This window comes from Ursus arctos, unplaced genomic scaffold, assembly GCF_023065955.2.
Source record: "Ursus arctos isolate Adak ecotype North America unplaced genomic scaffold, UrsArc2.0 scaffold_14, whole genome shotgun sequence".
NCBI lineage: Eukaryota > Metazoa > Chordata > Mammalia > Carnivora > Ursidae > Ursus > Ursus arctos.
The window spans coordinates 44,391,052-44,418,774 of record NW_026622808.1 but is presented as its reverse complement, the minus strand read 5'-3'; the positions used below and the strand labels follow the sequence as shown (position 1 = coordinate 44,418,774).

Genomic DNA, 27,723 nt, shown 5'->3' with positions numbered 1-27,723 from the left:
ATGAACTAGATACTGTTATACCAAACTTATAGATAAGAAAACTGAAGCCCAGATTCTCTAACCTTCCAAAGATTACCCAGTAGTAAGCAGTGGAACTTGAATACAAGACAAGCAGGTAGAAATTACGGAGATAAAGATTTCAATACAGCATGAGAAGAACAAGTATGAAGTACTTGTATGTAGTGAGTTCCATCCATTTGGAAGCAAGCAACTACAGCTTAGATACCTATTAAGCAGGGATTCAGAAGAGACACTACCACTGCTTTTGGTTATACTATTTGAACATAGAGTCCCTTACAATCCCGAGAATTCTGTCATTTAGCCTTCTTGCCAAGAAAGAAATTAGGTCTCCACTTAACATTCAGATGAAAAGGGTTCAGAAACTCCCTTAGGGGCCTGAGATTCTAAGAATTGACAAAAGAACATTTTCTACATGTTTCTCCTTTATTGCTGCTACTATAATGTTCTTTCTCTCTCTCTCTTTTTTTCTCTTTTTACTCTCCCCATTGTCCCTTGCCCAGATCACCTTATTCCAGATCGGTTTCCCTTCTTTCCCTCCCACTGTTCTGTCTGATGCACTATAGGGCACACATCCTAGGATGACTCCATTTTCCCTTTTCAGTGCTCTTTTTAGACACTTTCAATCAATATGTAGCAGTAAGGATGCAGGAAAGAGCATACAATGGGAGAAATAATGTCATAAAATACTGTTAGAACAGCATTCAGAGCTCCTTTGTTCACAGCACTCAAAGCCACATTCTGTTATTTTTCTCTCAGCCTATGTGCTGGAAGTCATTCTGCATTAGAGCAGGAATAGTGATCAAGGCCTGCTGTGATCTTAAACAGTTAAAAAAAAAAAGACAAAAGATAACTGGGAGCAATAAGGAAGCACAGTGACACACAACCGTCTCTCAGATCTTCTCTATGGAAACAAGAGTTCAAGGTGATTCTTGCTCCATTTGCCCATTCACTCATGTATTCATCATGTCTTGCCTGACCATCTATCATGCATGTAACAGATTCAAGTAAGAGTTGGAAGAACAAAAATGAACAGAGAGGTTGTAGGAATAAAACGACCCCTAGCAATAAATTAATGGACAAATAAATCTCACAAGAAAAATTGACATTTGTGACCACGTCGTAACACGAATTAATTCAATCCTTCTGTCTCTGCAAGGAAAATCTTACAAATCCCCGTTTACAGATGAATTAAATGAGATTCAAAGAGGCTTAAAAAAAAAAAAATGCCCACAAGGTCACACAGCCCAGGAGCGGAAGGACCTGGACTTAGATGAAATGAAAGAGAATGTATCACTACACTTTAGGGAAATTAATTTTTTTTACTACTTCCAAGAGATAAATTCCAACAATAATTCTCCATGTTTGATGACTTTAAAAAGCAGACAGGCAAGATGATAAGTAAGGACAGGATGGGGAGTCAAAGAAAAAGAGGGAAGAACATGAATCATTGCTGCTTTCCCTTTTCTTCACCCTCTCCAACACATGCAGGTCCATGGGTCTAGCCGGCATACATCATGCTCATGACCTCTTCCACTCATCACACCCTTTTTCTTCATCCTAGAATATCTTTTCTTGATATTCCTATGTCTTGCTAATGGAGGCAAATCTGAATTGAAGCTCTGATTTTAGTTAAATCCATATTTAGACTGTCTCTGATTGTTTTAGTTCATACTGATGCAATTTTTCTGAACCTGTACTCTAACAGATTCTATTAAATCCTACCATTCCAATGACCTTGAAGTTATACACAAACGCAGTTTGTCTCAACAACTCAATCTTAATAACCCAGACAATAGAAATCTTGGTTTCCATGTCTTCAATTATTTCCTGTTTCATAGCACTCTTGGGCATAGAAATTTTTTTTTAAAGTCTTCACTGAAAGAAAAATATGATTAATAACAGTTGGCAAAAATTGTTAGTGGAATGTAAGTGGAAGCCATGTGGCAGCTCAATAGACAACATAACATTCTTATGGGGATAGTTTCAGGCTTGTTCAGTCAAAGCCATCTCCAGGAGGTTCTCGATACGACGGGTAAAGCCTCCAATCTGGAGGAAGCTTGACTGACAGCAGGAATGGGAAAAAATCCAAGCCACTGTTGATATCATCACTGAGCTCTGTCAGATACAGCCTATTAAGCTATACTGGGGACTGCAGCCTTTGCCAAAGGAGGTACAGCCAAGCAACATAGAGAAGAGGCCACTTTACAGCTGATAACATTTCTCACCAGGTGTTTGGTTTCGTTATTGTGTTTAAATAACCCAGAGAATTCCAAACTGGGAGGAGTTTGTATTTGGGAGTGTGGAAGAAAATAGTGATGGCCTGGGCCATAGAAAATGCTGAATTGGATAGTTGTGGGTTTTTTAATTTATTTATTTGAGAGAGAGAGAGAATGAGCAGTGGGAAGGTTCAGAGGTGGGGGGGAGAGAGAGAGAGAGAGAGAGAGAGAGAGAGAGAGAAGCAAATTCCCTGCTGAGTAGGAAGCCCAACACGGGGCTTGATCCCAGGACCCTGGAGATCATGACCTGAGCTGAAGGTAGATGCTTAACCGACTGAACCACCCAGGCACCCCAGATTAATAGTTTTTAAATACAGAAAGAATCTTTTCTAAATTTTTTGTGATAATCACAACATAACAGCTACTGATAAGGCACACTATTAAGCTTATTTGCATTATTAATATTCTCTCTGTAACTTTCTAAATTTTAGACAATCCACAAAACAATAAATCAAGCCCTGATGATTAGTGTTTGGCAATTCTATGGTATACATACTGCTACCGTGACCTGTTTCAAGTTACGTCACTGAAGGTAGAGTTTGGAAGAGATACACTGTAACCCACAGAGACAATAGACGTAATGCAGTGGAGTAATTAGGAAGCTAAGTTTTGAGTACTTACTGCCTTTGTGTTCAATACAATTTATTTAATTATAAGTTTAGATGATTTACATTTTAATAAGGACTGTTCAACAACCAGCTTGAAAAATTTCTGAAAATTAAACAATCAGTTCTTGCAAGCTGAGACAAGCCGACTTCAGCACACCTATCCCCTCTTGCACTACTCTCTATCTCATTATGTTGAGATCATTTTCATGGTACTACTTATGAAAATCTAATATTAGAGGATCTACTGTATATTTTATTGTCTATTTCCCACATATCTATAGAACAGACAGTCATAAGAATAGCAACCTTGCCGTTTTTCACCAAAACACCTGCTACAGCCTGTAACAGCCCTGGCATCATGGAACAAGCTCAACAGATATCTACAAGAGGCTGAATGAATTCAGAATATAAAACACCTGCTAATTAATGTGAAAAAGATAAATCAACTAATAAAACCTGGTCTAAGGCAATGGTGGGCGTTTCAGATGAAGAAATTCATGAAGCCAATACACACAGAAGATAATCAACCTCAGCTTAAATTAAGAAGATGTCTTTGTTATAATTACCATGCACTCTACTCCTACCCTGTCCACAGCTGGGGATGGTTTCTCACCACACCTCCCCATTTGAAGAGGAAGCTAATTTTGGAAGAGTGATCCTCAAATGTAGCTGATAACATGTGGCTCTGATACTGGCAGTTGAAGGGTTTCTCTCTGGAAAGCATGGTGTTAACCAATACGGTGTTCTTCACCTTGACTGAGCATAAGCATCAACTGGGGCAGGGTGGGGGAAAGGGAGGCCTGAGAGAGTATTAACAATAAGACCACCCCTGCTTCTCCTTATGTACATTAATTGAAGATTTTTTCCTGAGCTTTTTAAAGATTAATTTTTTTAATGTGATTCTTTGCTGCTCAGTGAAACCTAAGGTCTAGCATATAACATGTGAGAAAACAGCCCCAGTTAACACCATTTTCTTTTCTCTCTATATGTACAAATTGCTTATCTGAAGATTAAGTTTACTGAGCTTGAGAATTATGCAACCTTGTGTCTTAAAAGTATATTTCAGGGGCTGCTGGATGACTCAGTAGAGCATGCAGCTCTTGATCTCAGGGTTGTGAGTGCAAGTGGCACATTGGGCTTAGAGCCTACTTCATATATATATATATATATATATATATATATATATATATATATATATTATATGTAATCATATATATAAAATCTTTTCCATTGTCTCTTTTGAAATATGTTTACACAGCTAACACACAGATATGTGTGTCTTTAGCTTTGTACAGACAGTTGACTGTGGAGGTTGTAAGCATGGACTGTTAGCTGCCCCCAGCCAACTGTGTGACCTTGAACAGATTCCCTAACCTCTCATGCCTCAGTTTTCCCACAGGGCTGTGAGGATTAAGTGACTCTATACATGTATAGTCCTTAGAACAACCTGGAAAGTCATGAGTCTTCTGTTAGTATTGCCATTATATTATTCCGTTATATTATTAACTGTCAGGATAGCTGCAGCTCCAAAAATGTATATCGTTAGAGGGGAAGAAAAGGCCAGTACTGAAAAAGAAAAACCAGCTGATGATTTTAAAAATTGCACCAATCCATATCAGCATCTGTACTAGCTAGCCATTGCTAGCTTGATAATAACTGCAATTTAGTCTTTGCATAAATCACATGATGTGTTGCATTGGTTCTCAGCAACTCTGCAAAATAATAAGATCCTCTTCAAGACTTCCAATGAGATGAACTTCGGGTGATTTCTTATTATTCTGGAACCAGTAAAGAAAATTTCAAGTGGCAGCCAGCACCATGTTTCAAACGACTTTTTGGAAATAGGGGGAATTTTACCATTTTTACTTCAAATCATTCACTAGGGAAGTGAAGCAGATTCTAAAACGGAACCAGGTCACCAGAAGAAAAATTCTAAAGGCCAATTATATGGCACTGCCATAATGATCCTGGAAACAATTGACCAAATTGTCCTATATTCCCCCCAAAACTGTGAGGTTTTTGATAATTCAGTTTACAAAGGAAAATAGCAGTATGGTTTATTCTAAATAATATTGTTTGGCTTCACATAGGTTTGTAGTTTATAAAAGCGAGATTGTATTGTATGTATTTCTGCTGTTTGGGTTTTTTTTTGCCCAAAATTATGTTTTTGAGATTCATTCTCGTTAATTTATAGATCTGTAATTTATTTCCTTAATGTCTGTTTTGCCTTGGTATGAATTGGCTGAAACTTATTGGATATTTTGTTTTTGGTGGACATTTGGGCTTTGTTTAATTCTTTGTTATTACAAGCAATAGTAGTATAATCTTTCTTGTATACACACAGGTGTTAAAATTGTAAAGAAAGTAAGAGAATGATAAACAGAAGATCCAGGATAGTGGTTCCTCTCGGAGGTGAAGAAGGGAAATGAGTATCAGAAGGAAGGTTACAGGGTCATCAAAGGTATGATAATATTCAACTTTCTTAAGGTGGGGTGTAAATTGTGTGTGTATGTGTGTGTGTCTATATACGTACATACATATATGGAGATTCAAGCATTTTATTATATTTATGCATATATACATATATACACACACTTAAAAATTTTTTAATTTGAGATAATTTTGAAATAATTCACACAGTGTTTTAAGAAATAGTAGAGATCCCTTATATCCTTCCCCAATCTCCCCCAGCAGTAACGTCTTATGTAACTGCAGTATAATATCACAACCATGTAATTGGTATTGGTACAATCCATAGACCTGATTCATATTTCACCCATTTTGCGTACACTCATTTATGTGTGTGTGTATGTTTACTTCTCTGCAATTCTATCACAAGTGTAGATTCATGTAACTATGACCACAGTCAAGATACAGAACAGTTCCATCATAAAGGTCCCTCATGTGATGCTTTTATAGCCATAAACACCTTCTTTCCTTCCCTTCTTCCTAACCCCTGGAAGCCACTAATATGTTCTCCATCTCTACAATTCTGTCATTTCACGAGTGAATAAATATGAATGAAACAGTATGTAACCTTTTGAAACTGGCTTTTTAAACTCAGCAAGTTTAAAGATGCACCCACGTTGTGTGTATCAATAGTCAATCCATTTTTATTGCTGGGTAGTGGTCTATACACATACTTTTAATTTGTGCCATTATAAAAAAAAAGAAAATGTAATGGTTTCATTAGATGGTAGAGTTAAAAGGTTGAGATAAAACAATGAGAGAAAAAATTTTCAACTGACCCTTGCTTTTTAAATGACACATTTTGAAGCAAGAAAAGGAATGTATAATTGGCTGCTTGGGGATGTGTGGACAAGGAAGAGCTATATGTGACCTCAGGAGTCCAACTTTGAGATTTTGATTTCTGTTATTATATGATCAAGTCATTACTACTAAGAATTTTCCATTACTGTAATCAGAGGAAAACATAGATTCCCAAAGAATGTTAACTGTTGATTTGACTGAGCACTACATGGGACATACTCAAGGAAAGTGGGCTGGTAAAATATGTGAACTAATAATTCTAACACAGTTTGCAAATCTTGATGTTTAAGCCAAAGGGGAAACAAGTTCTATGAGGCTTCTGTCCTCCCATTTTTCTCATTCATCCATTTAAGAATTTATCCATTCATTCATTCAACAAACATGTTTAAGTGCCAACTGTATTGCCAGCACTAGAATCTAGTTCCTGCCATAAAAAATCAAATGGACTAAAAAATGGAGAAAGACCAAAATAATTGCAATTCCCTTTTACCTAGCCATACACTCTTACCAACACCGATATTTCTCTCCAGTTCGGGTGAGAAAATGGAGGCACAAAGAAATGAAGCAATTTATATAGGGTCACATAGGTGGAAATCATGGGTTTTTGAAAATATCTATGTGGGACACCTGGGTGGCTCAGCTGGTTAAGTATCTGACTCTTGATTTTGGCTCAGGTCATGATCTCAGGGTTGTGAGATCGAGTCCCACTTTGGGCTACACACTGGCTGTGAAGCCTGCTTGAGATTCTCTCTCTCCCTCTCCATCCATCTTAATTAATTAAGTAAGTAAGTAAGTAACAAAATAAAGTATCAATGCAATGTAATAACCTCAGTGATAAAATATCCATACAAAAGTAATTCTGGAGATGAGGTCTTCAGACCCAGACTTCACACCTCAAGGCACTTTTTTCTTTTTACTAACTTCAGAAAGTTTACTTATGATTCTTACATATTTTTTTCTTAAATACATTGTTATGTTTTGTGTTAATTATTATGGTTAAAATTGCACCAAACTACTTATTGTTAACTATGAATAAATTTTTCTTAAAGATTTTATTTATTTATTTGATAGAGAGAGAGAGCGAGAACAAGCAGGGGGAGCGGCAGGCAGAGGGAGAGGGAGAAGCAGGGCCCCCGCCGAGCAGGAAGTCCCTGAGATCATGACCTGAGCCAAAGGCAGATGCTCAACCAAATGAGCCACCCAGGCATCCCTATGAATAAATTTTTTAAACTATTACTTTGTAGGCATTTCTGAAAACTGAATTCCTGAGAAGGGCTGAGCCTTCCTTATTTAGCTTCCCAGAAGATTCTCATGAACATAAGTTTGGACACCGTTCTAGAGAGTTTCTATCAACTATTCCATTACTGGAAATTAATTTCCTTTCACAGTGTGTAGGGAAGTTAGCTCAGGTTATTCTTTTATCCGAAGGAAGAAATGAGCAAGCCAGTGTGAACCCCCAGAGGCCTTCCTTTCCTCCTTTTTCTTCTGTTTTCTTTCTCTATTCTCTCTCAAAAATATGAGGCAAATGGCTTCCTTTCATTCCTTTGCTTCACCATTGCATCAGTACAGCCCGTTTCTCCCTCCCTGGGCATCCGGAGAAAAAACTGAGGGCAGCAGACCAATGATAAGAAGAAGAAACCTTAACCAGGTTGCTTAGGGAAAGGTCTTCTGAGCCTTTGAGAGAGCAAGGCATGAAATCTCCGCCAACTGCTCCCTTCTCAGGTTCTTTTAGGAGCGTTTATTCAGAGTTCTGGCTGTTGTCCTGCCCGGAACATCATGGTTGGTCAAGAACACTCTAAGTGTAAAAGCTAGATTGCCCAGGGAAGAGGTTTGTGTTTTTCTTGTTTTGTTGTTCTTGTTGTTGTTGTTGTTGTTTTATCACCTCTGAGCCTCATGGGTGGCACAGCTCCAGTTGTAATGATGCCCACATCAACCCCATGCAGGCAGAGGTAAAAGGACCCAGCCTCCTGCTTCGTAATTCAGTCAGTTGTAGAAGACAAACCACAGAGCAAGGAGGCTTACCTTACTTGGACTTAAATGGTCAGAATTCTCTCTCCCCAAGTCGTACACTCTTTCACTAACACCACTATTTCTGTCTGGTTTCCAGATGAAAAAGTTAAGCTATAAAAAGCATACGAAACTTATCCAGGGTCATTATAGATAGAAGTGATAGATCATTTAAAATACCAGTGAATTAACACAAGGAGTTTGTTTATTTATTTTTAAGTAGACTCCATGCCCAGCATAGAGCCCAGTGCAGGGCTTGACCCTGAGATCAAGACCCTGAGATCAGGACCCAAGCTGAAATAAAGAGTTGGATTTTTAATCCACTGAGCCACCTAGGCACCCCTAACACAAGGAGTTCAGTACCTAGAAATGTGAGCCAGAAAATGAAAGAAGCATCTAATCTGGCACTTTTAATTAATTAATTAGTTAATCTTTCTTTTTTTTTTTTTTATTGAAGTATAGTTAACACACAGGGTTTGTTACATTACTTTCAGATATACAGCATGTGCTTCCATGATTCTCTATGTTAGCTATGCTCACCACCAGTGGCACTTTTATTTTAAAGATGAAAAAACTGCAGTCCAGACAGGCTAAGAATAGTATCCAAGATCACATAGAGACAGGAACCCCTAGTCTGAACAGCTATCACTTAGGCCACTGACTCTCAACTGTGGCTGTGCATTAAAACTACCCGGCGGGGAGAGGGGGAGCTTAAAATCCAAAAACAAACAAACCATGAGAGACTATGGACTCTGGGAAACAAACTGAGGGCTTCAGGGGGAGGGAGGGACAGGATAGACCGGTGATGGGTATTAAGGAGGGCACGTATTGCATGGTGCACTGGGTGTTATACGCAAGTAATGAATCATGGAACTTTACATCAAAAACTAGGGATGTACTGTATGGTGACTAACATAATATAATAAAAAATATTATTAAACAAAAACAAAACAAACAAAAACATAAGGATGCGAATTCTCAGGATCCAGAACTGGGGATAGGATTCTGATCAGCTGGTGTGAAGCGAGGTCTGGGCCTCTGTGTTGTCACTGTTGCTGTTTTTAAAGATTTTATTTATTTATTTATTTATTTGTTTATTTATTTATTTATTATTTGAGAGAGAGAGTTCAGGTGGAGAAATACTCAAAGGTCTAGCTCCCACAGTGTTTTGCTTGTTTGTGGTCAGAAAGCAACATCTGCCACCCAGATCCCTGGACTTTTCACTGATGTTTGGCAGACACTTATCTGGGCTTGGCTGGCTTCACTGTGAGTAAACATGTGCTCTGGCTTCTTTTGTGCTGAATAATGGTTTCATAGGATCTAATTTCACAGATAAAATGCAGTATTGATCATTCTATTTTAGGATTTGGTACAGGGATATTGGACCAAGAATTGGTGAAATACAACTCTAGGGAGAAATAATTCAGTTTCCCATGGAAATATTCTGCTTCTCAATTTGCTCCTGAAGACAATGTAAGGAAATCAAATGTGTGAGTCAGGCTGGATTGTAACACCATTAGCTCTAAACTATTTAAATGACAAATAGGGTTATAAAGACAGGGTTAAATCTGGGACACTCACTCTTTAAGGGGGACTGCAGAGGTATGCCCCACCTTGCAACAGAGCCAGGCAGATGGTAATTAATAGCATTTTCCCTTAAGGTGGAATAAAATGAAAAAGATTGGTAAGTGCTTACCTCTTTACCCATGGTGAGGTGATAAATAAAAATACCATTTATCTCATATTTCAAACAGATGAAAAGAAGTGTATTTTTGGATAGCAAAAATGTCAAAATTTTACTTTAATCATTCTTTTTGAAAATTCCTTAAAATATATTTTCCATTTTCCCTACCATCTTCTAAAAAGCGCACAGGCTTTTTGTGCTGATTTGGGGCTTAAATAATGACAATTAGTTACAGGCCTGTGTATAACGAAATAATACTCTCCAGCATTACTGACTTGTTTTCTCCCCTAAACTGAAACTAAGTAGCTCAGCCTGCTGTACTTTGAGTTCCTTTGTCTTTCCTGTTTCACACAATCACCTTCCCTGGTGCCTATGGGCTTATTTCTGGTGGTCTTGCCTTCTATTCTATTCTTCTTGCTTCTTACCTCTGTTGAAGTCTGGGAATCCAGGTGACTAAGCTTGTTAGAACTGTTTTCAACATAAGAACAAACGGGTTCTGAATGAAATAGTGGAGGATTCTCCTACGACTAAGGGAAAGAATTACTTTGTCTTGACGACATGTATTTTTACTGTTGAGAGTTCTTAGGCCCCAGGATAATGTGATCAAATCAACATTAGATTAGTGTGGTTTTACTGCATTTTGTAAGTAAAATTAATCTTGTTATCTACCCTGAAAATAACAAAATATCTAGGTCAAATTAATTACGCTTCTGAGTTTTACATTTGGCACCAAATTATAACCACAGAATACTCCTGAACTGGGGAGACAGATATTCTTATTCCATGTTTTCAAATAATGATATGATTGCTCAAATGGTTTACTGATTTCCCAAGAGCAAGCAAAGAGTTAGACTCAAGCTTGGCTGTGTAGGTCACAGAAGCTGAGACTTCATCCCAGAAGAATTATCTCAGACTCTCTACACGGTGCAGCCTAAGCATCAGCATTTTTTAAAAGCTGCACAAGTACCATTTCAGTCACATCAGCATGTACCAAATAGCAAAGAATAAATATAACAAAAGATATGCAGGCTATTTACTACTGTAAACTAAAATGCTATCCAAGAAAACTTAGGCAAATATATCATGTACATGAGTAGGAAGAAGACAATATTCTAAAGTCGTCAATTCTCCCAAACTGATTGATATATTCAATGCAATCTGTATCAGAATCCCAGCAGGTTGGTTTTGGTAGAAATCAACAGGTTGATGCTAGTTAAAATGAAATGCAAAAAGCCACGTGTAATGAAGAGTATCTTGAAGAAGAGCCAATCTGTAAGACTTACACTCAGAAAGCAAGCCTATTACGAACCTATAGTAGTCGAGCCAGGGTGATGTTGGTGCAAAGACGGAACAGAAAAGAGAGTCCAGAAACAGATGCAGACCTACATGGTCACCTGATTTATGACAATGAAAGGCTGTCATGAGTTGGGAAAGGTAAATGAAGCTGGGTCAACTGGACATCCAAGTAGAAAAAAAATTGTATCTTAATTCCTACCTCACACTATATGCAAATGCCAATCCCAACTGGATTGCATATCTAAATGAAGGAAACAGAATAGTAAAACTTTCAGAAGAAAAAAGTAAGAAAATATATTTATGAACATAGAGCAGGTAAAAATTTCATGGATTGACACTAAAAGTACTAACTGTAAAGAAAAATCTGATAAATCAGGCTACATTCAAGTGAAGAACTTCTGTCCATTAAAACAAGGAGTTAAGATAAGTTTAAAAGAAAGCCCTAGAGTGGGGGAAGATAATAACAATACACAAATCCAATGGAGATTCATATCCAGAATGTATTTAGAACTCCCACAAATGGAGAAGCAAAAGACAGATAATTCAATAGGAAATTGGGTATAAGATTAGAGCAGTAAATTTACAACAGAGGTTATATAAATGATCAGTAAGTATAGGAAAAAGTACTCAACTTCATTAATTACCAGAGAAATGCACCTTAAACCACAAGGCAAGATGACCTCATACCCACCAAAGTGGTGGAAATGACAGACACTCAATACCAAGTATAGATGAGGATCTGGAGCAACTAGAACTCTTACACACTACAGGTGGGCATGTGCACCAGCATGACCACTTTGGAAAACTGCTTGGGAGTGTCTACTAAAGCTGAACATACAAACGCCTTGTGACCTAGCAATCCCACTCCCAACAGAAATTTCCCTATGTACATCAAAAGACATGCCAGAAATGTTCACAAGAGCACTATTCAACATAGCTTAAAGCAGAACAGAAACCAATTACCCATCAAGAGTGGAATGAATAAATTTTTATATTCACACAAAGGAACACTATAAATAGTGAGAACCAACATACTAACACTCCACACAGTATGGACAAATCTCACACACCATGTTGAGTGAAAGAAGCCAGACACCGAAGACTATATTCTGATTGTTCCAATTATATAAATGTCAAAAATAACCCAAACTCATCTATGGTGTTTTTGTTTGTTTATTTTGGTTTTTTGCATATAAATGAGTTATTCTAAATGTTTTATCTATAATGTTAGAAGACTGGAAAGTGTTTACCCTGTGTCAGGGGTAATGAATGCAAAGGGACATAGAAGGAACTTCTAAGATGCTAATAATGTTCTGTTTCTTGATATGTAGTCCAACAAGCTGTACACTAATGATGTGGACACTTCTCTTTGTGCATGTAATGTTCAGTAAAAATTAGAACAAACAGAAATCTCTCTGGGTGATTTTACTATGTAACCAGAATAGAAAACCACCTGTTTGGAGCTCATATCAGGTTTGCTCCCTCCCTCTCTTCCTTCCCTCCCCAGACCCACCTACCCAAGCCCTCCTCTCCCTAACTCTGGCTCCAAAGTGTCAAGCACTGTTTGGGTACAAAAGATAAAGATAGGAAGAAACCATTATCTTGCCTTCAAGAAGCTAAATGTTTTCTCATCTATTAACTTTAGCCTGCCATCTGACAGTAAGATTCACCTGTCTACACTGCAGTTATTACAAGGTAAATTTGTTACTAATTACAGCTGCCACAGATATTCTCACGACCTTCCTAAATAATTATAGTACTAGTACACGGGACACGACCACACCATGGGGAAACTCAATTGCAACAGGTATTAAAATTACATAGGATTGTATTGGGTACCATTTGACCCCAGGTGTAACAGAGTATGTATAATAATGAACTACTGTACCCACATGATGTTTTCATTATATCCGGCATAAGGATCATTCCACACCCAGTGGGATGGTCCTATTCCCAGTCCACACCACATGCTTTCCTGACCATAAATTTTGATAATCCTCATTTTCTTGCTCTGCCTTTCACAAGCAGTGTGTGAAAATTAGACTCTCAGCCCTTCTATTTACTATTTCTTCTGCCTCTCTCAGCACTCTCACTTTGAAATAAACAAACAAAAATAAACAATGTTTCTGCAGAATCTAGACTTTGCATTTTCAGAATACTTCTCCATGCGCAAATCTTTGTCCTCAGGTGCTTCCAATAACCAAGGCATCAGCTGACATAGAAAGTCAAAGCCAATCATCTTTATCTTTCACAGCACACTCTATCTTTTAAGAACATGGTCATTGATTATTTGACTATGGTCATTATGCCAAGGTTTGCCTTTGTAAACAAACAAAAGATGACCTACCCTTGGCCTGAATCCTGCCTTTAGTTTACATCCTCTCTGTTATAACCAGAAAATTTAAATAGTCCGGTGGAAAAGGGCCCTGAGAAGTTACCAGTGACTTCACCCTTGGGCACAAATTCCTTTCTGCCTAAACCTTCCCTCTAACCTAGATAAACCATCCTGATAAGAACACTTACAATGCTACCAGGAAAGGGGTGTTCATTAGGTCATTAGTTCATTGATTGCTGCTTACCCATTCATGTCCCAGACTGTATGGTACTTTCCAGAGCAGCCTTCCCTTACCTTCCCAGAATAGTTTAGGTCCCCATATTATTAACTTTCACAGAATCATATAATTTTCTTTATAGAACTTAGTCCAATTGCAACTAATCCATTTTGTAATTATTTGTCTCATTCACCGATGTATCTCCAGCAGCTTGCATAATGCCTGGCTCATCAGTAGATGCTCAGTAAATATTATTGAGTGAATGAGTGAATAAGTGAATGAATGAATGAATGAATGAATGAATGAATAAGAGATTCCTATAGTGTTTTTTCAAGGTTGGAAGGTTTTTTTTTTTCTTTTCTTCTCTAAGATTATTTTCTCTTGCTCTAAGTAAAGTACATCATCTCTTGCTCTGTCCTCAGTAGAGATGAATGGCAAACACGTGGCCAGCAGCTTCCATGTCAGAGCACTTCGTATAATCATAAATCATGACAAAGATACTTATTCTAAAGTTTTTGTGTCTTAGTGATTTTCTCTGAAGGAGAGCTAGATCATGATGTCCAACTCAAAAAAAAAAAAAGGAATAAGGAGTAAAGTCATCTATATTCTCCTGATTGACATTAAATTAGTACTTGGGACCCTGGTGTGTCTTAGATTTTTCTTGAGATCTTGACTAAGTCCTTCCAGCCTTCTAATCTTGGGTTTCTTCACAAATTATTAAACTGGATGGGATCAAACTAAGGGTACCCTGCATATATGTATCTTTTTACCTTTATTCATTCATCCATTTACGAACTATTTTTAAGAAAATACAATGTGTTTAGTCTTGTGCTAGGTGCTAGAGACCTAGCAGGGATAGAGAGAGATAGGGTCCTGTCTTCAAGGTCCAGTCAGGACTGGGGAGAAAAAGTCCACATTGCTGGACTACACCCCCCATTTTCTGATTATCTTAGGGAGCCTGAGATTCTGTGTTTTTTACAAGTTCCCAGGTAATGTTGATGCTACTGATCTGGGGACCATATTTTTAGGGCCACTGACCTGGATGAGATGGAATATTAAATTAGAACATAGTTAGACTTAATAAATATTTGCTGGATGGATAAATGAATGAAAAGCCCAATCAGCCAATCAGTTGAAATCCATCAGAACATCAATAGCATAAAATCCAAGTAAAAGGAGGCCACAGAGATGGATTTTAAAGTGGTTTATTTATTGCAAAGTAATGAAAGACACTGCCCTTCTCTCCCTGTGGTCCCTAACATGACTCATCACTGACAAATGGTATGGCTGGAATTAATCAGGCTGCTTTTCCTATTTATGTCTTGCTCTATCTGGAGTTGCAATGGGCATTGCCTCCTCTGGAGTGTAATTTGGGCTGACTCATTTCCCAAGTCACTGATAGAAAGGTCAGCATGGCTCCCATTTACAGCTGAAGGCATATGAGGAGCTAGCAATTATAAGTTGCACATCAGAGGTTAGCCACCTTAACTTGTGTTCCTTCTTGGCCATCTTGCCAAGAATCCAGCAGATCATTTGAACTAAAGGTTAAAAACTCACATTGGTGTACGTCTGTGGATGAAATATGCAGTCAGCAGCATACAAGTTACGCTAGTATAGGGGCATCTGGGTGGCATAGTCAGTTAAGTATCTAATTCTTTGTTTTGGCTTGGGTCATGATCTTGGGGTTGTGAGATGTAGTCCAGCGTGGGGCTCCACGCTGAATTTCTCTCTCCCTCTCCCTCTGCCCATCCTGCTCATACTCTGTCTCTCTCTCTAAAAATACATAAATAAATCTTTGAAAAAAATCACACTAGTCTAATAGAGAGTACTTAAGTGCCTAAGCTTTGTTTGCATTCAGACAGAGGTGGGTGTAAGTCCTGCTTCTGTCACCTAGGAGTTAGGTGATCAACACCTCTAATCCTCAATTACTTCATCTCTAAAGCAGGCATAATGCCCAGTGCCTCTCCTGAACTCATGAGATTGCTGCACATTATGTGCATAACGTGTTTCGCACAATACTAACTTCATACTAACCGTTCAACCCATTTTAGCTAGCACTGGTACTCATTAGCTTCTCAAACAGTTTTCATCTATTAATGCTTTTATACGTTATCTTTTGTAAATAACAAACTTAGATTTGGCACATACCCCTCGATTACCTTTAGACTGGGTCTAGAGGAAGAATTTCACTTCTTGGATTTTCAATTCCGAGCCAAGGAATGGAGTGATTCATATGCAGTGAACTTCTTTTTGCCACATAGTGTAAAGATTTCTACTCTGGGCCAAGATTCATTCCCTGTTAAAGGTACCAAGAAAAAAAGCTGTAGATGAAAATCATTGTCTTCCTTATAATCAGCTTTAAAAGGTAAAGATACAATACTTCCAGTTTCCCTCCCCTTGCCCCAAATCTTTTCCTGAATAGAGCAGTATGACCTAGGATGTGAGCAACTGAATGAATATGATTCCATATCAGCCTGGGGGGTCAAACACTCCTGATTTCCACTCCTGGCTCTGCCACTACAAGTTGTGTGATCTTGAAACCTCACTTAAGCTCTGTATGTCTCTGTTTTTATTAATCTTAAAGTAATATTATTAATAATTATTGTGAGGATTAAATCAGTCTATTTTTCAGTACTTAAAAAATACTAAGTACTATATAAATGTTAGGTATGTGATCTCTTAGCATCTTACCTTGTTATATGACCCTCATTTTAAGATTTCTGGATTTGTTGAAGGAGTCCGTGCCCTTCAGTATTGGAACGGTTTCAATTATATCCCCTTTCAACCTCCTCTTTTTAATATAAAAGCCCTAATCCTTTTAAAGAGCCCGCATCTCTTTCATCCCTTTGAATGTTATAGTCGCCTGGCAATTTCTCCTACAGCTGCTTCCTCAGTCTTTCTGGCAATACTAAATAAGACCTTTCTAAGGTAGGCCTTTCATCTACCCTGCCAAATGCAGGGCCTTGTCCATAATAGGCACTCGATATATATTTGTTGAATAGATGAATGAATAAATGCAGCCAAGACATTCAAAAGTAATCGTGGCATTAAGCTAAAAATAAGGCAGCTTTGTTTCTCCATAGACATGCAGTGGGGCTAAATTACCACATCCCCTTCAAAGAATTGTTCCAAATCAGTCACTCATAAGGAATCGTACAAAGCCCTATTAATCATAATGCTATTATAAAACACAAGGGTGGGAAAGGGGACTGTCTCCTCTGCATTAGGCGCCTTTTTGTTATTACTCTGGCCAAAACTGCATATCACCTAGACAGAGCCAAGATCAAAAGGAAGACACCTCAGCTCTCATCTCCAGGTGCCTTTGTTGATGGAAAATTGGCAAAAACCCAACTAGTCTGTAATCCCAGGGACTGCTAGTGAGCTTTTGAAAAGGTGTATTAGATCATTTTACTCTTCTGTTTAGAACTACCCAGTGACATTCTGTGACACCTGAAAACCAGACTCCTCAAGGGTCCTGCTTATCTTTTTGCTTAATCATCATTGTCTCAGAGAGCCATCCCCTTATCCCACTCCTGATCTATCCCTTAACACTGAGGCCTGCAAACGTGTTCTGTGAAGAGCCAGAGAGTGAATATATCGGACTTTGGGGACCATACTGTCTCTGTGCCAGTTAGTCAACTTTGCCATTGTTGTAGGAAAGCAGTCATAGAAAATGTATAAATTCTCAACTGTGGCTGTGTTCTGATAAAATGTTATTTACAAAAGCATGTGGCTTTCTGAATGCGGCCTGTGGGCTGTTGCATGCCAACCCCTTCCCTAAGATAAGACTCTTTCCATCACTCCCAATGCCTATATCCTGCATTTAGTTGTTCACATTTGTTCGTTATGTCTCTGGTTCAGTCACTAGAACATGACCTTTGTGAGGACAGGAACTTTGTTTCATTGAATGCGATGTTTCCAGCCCCAAGGACATTTCATAGCACATAGTGTGTGTTCAGTTGAATGAAAGATCTCATCTCCTATGACTTTTGCTGTTGCTCACTGCTCTGATTTTCCTTCAGTTCTCAGGATATTCCTGATTCATTCTTGCTTTCTGGTCTTCACGCTTGCTTTTGCCTTTAGCCTGAAGCATCCTTCCTCCTTGCTTTTCTTGTCCACCTCTTCCATTCATTTAGCTCTCAGATCTTTGAAGTAGCCTTTCCTGATCATGCTGAACAAAGTTTCTCAGAAGCTTCAGGGGCCATTTTCCTCATAACACGTAGTAAGAAGTGGAATTGTTTTTTTTTAATTTGATTCCCGTTCATTGTCTCCCATGACTCCAGAAAGTTGATCAGCCTCCTTAAAGCCTAGAAAAGCGTATGACACATAGAAGGTTTTCAATAAAGATGTGTCTAGAACGGTGCTTTTCAAACTTCAGTGTGTATATGAATCACCTAAGGATCTTGTTAAAATGCAAATTCTGAGTCAGTGGGACTGGGGCAGGGCCTTGAAATCCTGTGTGTCTGACAAGCTCCCAGGAGATACTGATGCTGATGGTCCATGGACCACACTTCGACCAGGGAGAGTCTAGTGAATATTTTTGACTGCCTCACCTCTAGGGCGGGAAGTGGACCGTAGGCTTAGGATCCGTCAAAACACATTTGAGATGTTTGCGAGCCTGGGCCAAAGATCAAAGTGAGAGACTAATTCCATCCTTAAAAGCCATACCCAATGCAAAATGGTAAGGACAGATTTTCCTGAGTCACGTAAGTGGTTTTGGCCTCAGGCACCAGGTCTTCAATGAACGGGAACTGGCAACATTCCCCGTATTAAATTCACCTTGAAAATGCTGAATCATCCATGGGGAACCAAAATGAATCTGTCTTCATTCTGTGTTCAGTTATGTCTCCATTTCTTTCAACCACTCTATTGCATATGTTAGGGGAGTTACTTGCTCTACACCTCAGTGTGGTAACCCTGAGAGACCTCCTATTTTTGCAGGCACAGATCATGCTGTGGGTGTAAATAGTGCTGACTTGACCTAAAAGAGAGCTCCCCACCTCAAAACTGAAAGGGAATATATCCAACAGGAAATAGGATATGGCAGAGTGATTAAGAGCTGCTGTCTAGAGTCTGATAACCATTTAAACTCTGCATGACCTGGAGCACAGTACCTACACTTTCAATGCCTCCGTTTCTTCCTTTTAAATGGGAAATAATGGTACTCGATGCTTAAACATTGTTGTGATAATCAAGGGACATAATTCTTGTAAAGAACTTGGCACAGTGCATGATACATGTGAATGTTAATTAATAATAGCTAAAATTCTTACTCTGCTTCACCATAGAATATTGTTATTATATTTATTGAAAGTTATCTCATGTTTTAGAATTTGAAAAGTAGCTTTGCACATAATATTTAACACAATTATTTTAACATACCAGTTAAGACATAGAATGCTTACTAAGTACCAGGCAATATATTAAGAGCTATTTTATCGCATTTAGTCCTAAAAATAAATCTGTGAGGTAGATATTGGTGTCTCCATTCTGTAGGTGGGGAAGCTGAGGCTTCGGATGGTGAAGAGGTTTGTTAAAGTTTACTCAATTAGTAGAGTTGGAGCAAAGATTTGAGCCCAGGCTTGGCTGACTCCACGGCTCTAGCTATGCTCTACCACCTTGCTGGTTATGTCATACATGTAAGCATAGATTTAGATGTCTTGGCTCTTGAACAGGAGATCTTTCCATTACAACACCAACTCTTGGGGTGCTTCTCTCTTCTGTAAGTGAGAGAGTCTGTATGATGATCATTAAACATACTTTTGAGTCTAGCAACTTAAGCTTTTGAGCTCTATTTTGATGGGTTTTGTCACCTTGTTTTCCATTTGTTTGTTTAATTTTTGTCACTGTAGACATGTCCTGTTTGACAGAGCTTTGGCCCAAAGAACACTGTAACTTCAACCCTCAAGGATGCTCCTTGATGGCCATACTATCCCTTATGTTCTAGTTATCTATTGCTAATAATTAGCAACCATATCAAAATTTAGTAGTATAAAACAACAGCAGATTCGGTGTGTCATGCATTTGGAAAGGGCATAGCAAGGGCAGCTCTTCTCTGCTTACAATATCTAGAGTCCCCTAGGTCTCAGGGATGACTCTATTGTCGAGGGGCTGGAATCATCTAGCAGTGTCTTACTCACATGCCTGGCACTTGGGCTGGTATGAATCAAAGGCTGGGCTCAGCTGGGATGGTGGACCAGAGTACCTACATGTGGACTCTCCATGTATCCTGGGCTTCTCACAGCATGGCAGCTCAGTAGTGAAGGTGGTATCCCAAATGGGAGCATCTGCAGAACAAGTATTCTCTCAAGTCATCAGACTCATACTTGAGATTCATATGGTATCACTTGCTTTGTATTCTATGGTACAAGTGAATCACTAAGAAATGCCCAGTTTTGAGGGGAGGGGAATTAGATTCTACCTGTTGATGGAGGAAACAAAGCCACAATGAGAAAGAACGTGAGGGATGGGAAATATTGTGTCAATCTTTGGAAAATACAATCTGCTGAAATCTTCAACTCCATACTTTCTCTATTTCATCATACTTTGCAAGAGGCCAAAAGCTTCTCTGCTGGCCTCAAATAGTCTGGAAATGAGAAGAAAAAGAACTTACCCAATGTCTTGAATACCTTCAGAAAAAAATTACCCTTCCATATGTAGCATGCCTTCAATTCATGAGCAGTGGTCTTTAATGGAGGCTTTTGGAGTTATCAAGATGTCTTTGTTAGGTACAACGAATGAATTCCTAAAGCAAGAAAAAATCATATGGGAGAACTTTAATGAATAACTCTACCATTTATTAGCATCTTTAAGGCTGCAATGTGCATATAATCCTCACAACCCAGTGAGGTAAACAATATTCCAAGTTCTCTATAATAAGAAGAAAAACGAGGCTTAGAACCACTAAGTAACCGTTCAAGTTTCACCGAGATAGGAAGTAGTAGAACAAGGGTTCAGGCCCAACTTCTTTCAGATATCCAGAGCCATTCAGTGATAATCTGGTGATCCTCCTTGGAGCATTTAGTCTCAAGCTCTCTTTTTTAATCAGGACTCTTCTTATTTCAGGTGACAAAAATAAAACTAAAGTTAGCTCACGTAAGTGGCATATCATGCCAGTTACAGGAGCTTCGGGCATGGCTGGATCCAGGAGCTCCAACAATATCCTTAGAGTCTGTTTCTCTCCATCTCTTGGTTTTTGCCTTCTCTTTTGATTTCAGTCTTAAGCAGCCTCTCCCCATGTGATGGTAAAGATGGCCACCACCAATTACAGGCCTATATGCTATCACTTGAGCACAACCAACAGGTGTTTAGCTTCTCTTCTTTACAAATTTGAGAAAATGTCTCTTTTATTTCTTATCTAAATTAAATTCTAACTGATCTTCACAAATCCATTTGTGAATCAATCACCTGTGGGCAGGGAGTTGAAATAAGATGGGTGGCCAGGTCTAAGTCAAACCCTTCACAAGCAATATGGACTGTGCATGGGGGAGGAGTGGATTCCTAAAGGAATATCAGCATGAGTATACAATGGCAAAATAATGGACACTGGGCAGGCAAAAACATCAGGTGCTGACTACATCCTCATTTTACAGATGGGTAATCTTGTACAAGACTGATCCTTATTCCATTTTTATCAGTTCTTTCCCTCTGGCTCCCAGTGTTCTATTATTGCATCTGTTCCTCCTTCCTTAGAGGAAAAGAGTTGACAAATTTATTCACACTAAAGTGTGAGTCACTCAATCACCAAAAATCCTTGCATTCTAGTTTCTATAATGAGCATTCACTCATTTGACTAATATCTATTGAGCGTTCACTATGTGACAGGCCTCTGCTGGATAAGCATTGCAGAGATGGAAGTGAAATAAGACAGGCAGGCCTTACATAGACTCAAGTATGTATTATCATTGTAATGGAAAAAGTAAGGTATATTTTCATTTTTAAAATATTAAGGTCATCAGGGAAAGGCCAAATACTCATGTATTTTTAAATTTGAGGAGGTCATAAATATTGCTTAGAACTGCTTTCTGACCTCCAATTCCCAGAGCTCTGATTCAGCAGGTCAGGAGTAAGACCCAGAAATTTGAATTTTTATAAAGCACTCCCAGGTTATTTTGATGAAGATGGTCCAGGGACTTTACTTTGAATTCCCATTGGTTTAACCAAACGAATTATTCTCCAATGACTATATTTCTGAAATATAGAAATCTCTGAATCTCTCCTGAAAAAGAGAAATCTTGGAGCAAGGATGCCTTTCCTTTCAAAACATACTGCATAAGCAGCATCTAATCTGGTTTTTTCATAGAGCAGCCACCCCCACTTCCTGTATGTTGAGATCTGCAAAGTGGATAGACGATGCTGTCAATGCCCAGCCCATAGTACCAGTCTTTTCACATTAAGAGCTGCTTCCTGTGAACATCTGAACCACTGTCTGAGGGTTTTTTATCTGGCTGTGGGAGCACACTTGGCCCATGCATGTCCAGGTGGAACACTGGAGAATGAATACCCCTAAGACAGCTTTCAATCAGCATCGGTTGGGGAGTTGTTAGATCCACACCCCAGCTTTCTTCCTCTCCATTGGGGTACTTGAATCATATTCTGTTTCTCAGAGCTCCCCCAAAGCACTAAGCTCCAGGTGTCCACAGTGGTGATTGGCTTGTGAAGTTTCCCTTCATTGGCTTTCTTCCTGACCCTGTCTTTTGGAGCATTCCCTGTGATCATTTCCTGTATAAATGAGCAGTCCTCCAATCCTTGGCTCAGAGCAACACAAACGAGTACATATGCCTTCAGTTATCAAGCACAAGGTGGAGACCTTATTACTATTATTGTTGTTGTTATTTTTACCATTCGCTCTGAAAACAGACTCAGCCCAAGTGCTAAATAGTTATTCCAAAGAAAGATTTGGAGAAGGAACAGACTGATGTTAAAATGTTATTGTACTAAAATAGTCATAGAAAGTGCAAAGAGTATGTTTATTATGCAGAATCCATCCAAGCATGATTAGATGTTTGGCAGAAGAGAAACTAGGGAAGAGTGGAAAAATCCGAGCAAAAACTAGCCAGACCCAAAGAATTACTCGAAAAGTGAATGAATAGAAAACTTCTTGGGATTTGAATTCATCAACTTGAATAACTGGCATCTCCCTTCTTCATCTACTCGCAAATGGTAACAAATGATTCTGATGATAATTGCAGGATGTATCTATTTATGACAAGCTGATGGACATGGTGATCATTCCATTTTGTGTTCTATTGATTACCCCCCAAACTAATTCATGGGTTCTCAGAAGAACCCAAGAATAAAGAGTAACACCAGTGCTTTCTTCCCTGACCTGAAGAGAGAAAGAAAAGAAAACTATTCGTTGAATGAACACGTAAGGAAGAACACACAATTATTCAGAGAAGAAGGCTGGAGGCTAAGTTAAATACAGCTATTTCCCTGGTTTTCAAAAGTTCATGTTAAGCTGCTTCACTTTTACAAAAAACTTATATTAGTACCTGTTTTCATTAACTGAAAGAAATCCAAAGAGGATTTTTGCCTTGATGGAAAAAGGTGAAAAGCAAAAATAGCATTCAACTTGTGTTTTGCAATAAGCACTTATACACAGCAGTCACCCCACACACAGAGCGTGGTTTCGTCAAGCTCCTTCCCGGAACTACACTCAGCATCTCAGCATCAAGCCACCACAGACCTGTGTCTGTGAGTATCTCTGCTTTATCTCAATTTGTTTTGTGCATGCATTAGAAAGATGTGTCCTAAGGTATCAGAAAAACCGAAGACAGGGTATTTTGAGGGTCTGGGAATGCTCAGTAATTTTTCCATAGAAATTAATGGTCATTGCTTCTTTGTTTTGCACCATTTCAGCTTAGGAAAGTTTTCATAGGCATGCTTTACTTTTGGATAGTGGGGGAAACCTGTATATATATATATATATATATATATATATATATAGAGAGAGAGAGAGAGAGAGAGAGAGAGAGAGGGACTAGGAGACCTCTTTCTGACAAACATTCAGAATTTCTAGTCTCCGTTCTTGTGATAACTACCAGGGACAGATCAGTTTAGAAATTTGTTTTCAGTTCTACAATTTAGACCTCCATTGAGTTGTAGAGGAACTCAAACAGTTGAAAAGCTTCTGAAAACAATTTTGCTGTATTTTTTTCCTCAGAATTTTACAGAAGGCTTCTCTTCTGAAACCATTTATTAGATATTTTCAGAAATCTTATCTTTACAGTTCTATATCTAATTGTAAAAAAACAACTATTTCAGTAGGATTCCTAGCTTTCAAGCAACAGAAATTGGCCAGGTTCATTTAACTAAGCACAAAGTAATCCATTGGAAGTCCTAAGGAGAACTTTCAGATTTGGGGAAAGGCTGAAGAACCAGACAGAAAAAAGGCTATCAGGAACCAGTGATGCTCTGGGCATCCTGGGAACAAGAACAAATTGGCCAACTCATCAGCCACCACAGCTGGGATGAACCAGCTCCAAATGTTTTTGCTACCTTCACGTAACTCCATTAAAGAATCAGAACACTGGGAAACAGAGTGTAATTTTCTAGATTGGGTTCCTGGCCCACCTCTTGGCAAGGGGAGGACAGTGTACCTAGAATGGCAGTTCTACCAAGCTAGCATACAGTGGGGGAGAAATCATTCCCCCCAAAGAAAATTCAATACTGGAACCAGAAGAAGGGGAACTATAGAGCCTGAGGGTCAGGCTGGAGGTATAGATTACTGCTTACTGAGATAACAAGCTTGTAAAAAGGTACCAGCCTTAGAGCAACCTGTCTCACTATCTCATCATCTTACTATTTTGTTACCTTGTCCAAAATATTTTCTTTATAGCCCTAATGACTGTCATACAACCATTAGAATTTTTTTTTTTTTTTGGAAAGACATCACTTTTGAAGTCGGCCCCCCTCTCATCACTAATTGGCTTTTGTCCCCAGCCCTGAAGCTCACACAGAGGTAGCCCTGCCAGTCAGCTCTACTTCTGCTGCATACGGTGCCTTAACGACTCAAGTTTGAGGGACAAATTGTGACTCTCTTGAGTTCTAATACATGAATATGTGCTAGGAATTTGATATCATATTCCTGGTGTTGAGTATTTTACATCTGTGTCCCCCTCTGTGCAGGTAGACCCTATATTATAAAACAAGAAATAATGATGGTAATACAGCAGCCTTCGAGTGCCCAGTGGGATGTATTCCAAGGCCTTTGAAAACCACCATATTCTCAGATATATCTCTTCGAATTATATTTTCCCCCACAAAATTCAGGAAAGCATAACTGAAAAACTATAAATAATCCCCTCAGTCTTTAATGATTCTATAAATATGGGACTAAAGTCATTTACCAAGCCATTAAAATAAATACTGGTTGGAGCACTCACTGAAACAATTTCACAAATCATTTTTTTTTCTTATTTTCCTAATAGAAAGTGTAGAGATCTGACTCACTGCTAAGTTTGACATTTTCGTCTTTGATGTTTCTGATACGTGTAACTTCCAGATAGGAACTCCCAATTTTGTATATCTCTTCATGTCCACCATCAGTGCTGGAAGGGGGTGGTAGGTAACGGGTGGGGCTCAGAAATATGACTTCCCAGATTAAAATCCTGTCTCCACCAGTTAATACTGTGACTCCGACAAGACCTCTTTTCAGCAAGCCTTGTTTTCCTCATCTGTAAAATGGTGTAATGACACCAACTGACATGTGACAATTCATTTTAAGCATTTAGTGCATGGTACTTCATTAATGCTCAATATACATTAACTACTGCTTTTGAAAAACCTCTTTAAAGTAATGACATCAGGAAGGCAATTGCTTCTGCAAAGATGGGTAGAGAACAGCAAAGCACCTTACACTAAATATGCTGGGGGCTCAGCAAGTTTCATTCACTAGTTAGGAGACCCACTCCCCTACACAAGTCATATTTGTATCTTAGAAAAATTTAAAATTCCTTGATAGGATTAACCTTTAGAGTCACTTACAAATGACAGAAATACTAAATCCATATATACTGAGCATCTAATGCAGCTTTGACAAATAATTGGGAAGTGAAATGGTAAACGTTTGGAAGGAACATCCTTGAAATGTCATCTGGCTTTGTGACATAGACAAAAGCATATTAAAGTCTGTAGCAAAGTAATTCCAAACATAACTGAGCTACAGAATGCTGTACATAAAATTGTATAATCCTCTGAATAACTTATTAGAACTTCAGGGTTAATACAAGACCAATTAAATAGTTCAGCTCACTAATGCAATCATCCCATAATGATACCATAGAGTTTCCCAGGAAACATGTTAGCATTGCTCAAGTGGAGGCAGAGCATGAAAAGTAAATCAAAGGCCCATGATTTTTGTCCTGTGAGAGAGTTAGCTTCAAAATATCATGGGATGGGGTGCCTGGGTGGTGCAGCCGTAAAGCGTCTGCCTTCGGCTCAGGGCGTGATCCTGGCGTTATGGGATCGAGCCCCACATCAGGCTCCTCCGCTATGAGCCTGCTTCTTCCTCTCCCACTCCCCCTGCTTGTGTTCCCTCTCTCGCTGGCTGTCTCTCTCTCTGTCAAATAAATAAAATCTTTAAAAAAATACATCATGGGAAACACATTATTTCTATTGCCTTGGCGTGACTTAATTCAAAGCAATGGAATTCCACAGACACATGGGGAAAGGCACAGACTATATATGTGTGGTATTGAAGGGGTGGTGTTCCCCTGCGAAGCAAAAGGTATGCAGCTGAGAGTTAGATGGACACTGAATGGAACACTTCCCTGCTCCACTGACCAGGGGCCTGGCCACGTGACTCATTTCACCCATAGAATGTGTACATGAAGGAAACCAAGGCCCCTCGTATGTTAGCATGCTTTGGCTTGCTCTCCTGCACTCCTGCCATTCCTCACAAGAGGAACATCCCTAGGTAGGCACCAACCCAAGTAGGATGAGCAGAACTGAACCCAACTCATAGCCTGGAGGGAGCCAAACCCAGCCAACCTACAGCACAACAAGAACCATTCCACCTGACCTTTAGGCTCAGAGGCAAGAAAAAGAAATGCTTATTAATGTGAGCCACTGCATTGCAGGGTGATTTTTTTTTTTTTATGTTCAGTTAGCCACTGTATAGTACATCATTAGTTTTTGATGTAGTGTTCAATGATTCATTAGTTGTGTATAACACCCAGTGCTTATCACAACACGTGCCCTCCTTAATACCCATCACCCTGTTACCCCCTTCCCCACCCCCCTTCCCTCTGAAACCCCCAGTCTGTTTCCCAGGGTCCATAGTCTCTCATGGTTCATCTCCCTCTCTGATTTCTCCCTTCAGATTTCCCTCCCTTCCCCTATGGTCCTCCGTGCTATTGCTTATGTTCCACATATGAGTGAAACCATATGATAATCATCTTTCTCTGCTTGACTCACTTCACTTACCATAATCCCCTCCAGTTCCATCCATGTCGATGCAAATGGTGGGTATTCATCCTTTCTGGTGGCTGAATAATATTCCATTGTATATATTTTCTTTATCCATTCATCTGTTGAAGGCATCTCCTCTCCTTCCACAGTTTGGCTATTGTGGACATTGCTGCTATGAACATTGGTGTGCATGTGCCCCTTATTTTCACTACATCTCTATCTTTGGGGTAAATACCTAGTAGTGCAAGTGCTGGGTCATAGGGTAACTCTATTTTTAACATCTTGAGGAACCTCCATACTGTTTTCCAGAGTGGCTGTACCAGCTTGCATTCCCACCAACAGTGTAAGAGGGCTCCCCTTTCTCCACATCCTCACCAACATTTGTTGTTTCCCATTTTGTTAATTTTTGCCATTCTAATTGATGTAAGGTGGTTATCTCATTGTGGTTTTGATTCGTATTTCCCTGATGGCTAGTGATGTTGAGCATTTTGTCATGTGTCTGTTAGCCATTTGTATGTCTTCTTTGGAGAAGTTCCTGTTCATGTCTTCTGCCCATTTTTTGACTGGGTTATTTGTTTTTTGAGTGTTGAGTTTGA

The 27,723-nt window shown here is 39.0% G+C and overlaps 1 protein-coding gene across 1 annotated transcript in view; it reads left to right on the top strand.

Moving 5' to 3' along the window:
• CADPS (calcium dependent secretion activator) overlaps positions 1-27,723 on the top strand; it is a 793,408-nt gene that overhangs the window by 147,988 nt on the left and 617,697 nt on the right. The window contains exon 4 of the mRNA XM_057311862.1: positions 5,250-5,366. The gene's annotated coding sequence lies outside the window, so the exon portion shown is untranslated. The remainder of the gene's footprint in view (positions 1-5,249; positions 5,367-27,723) is intronic.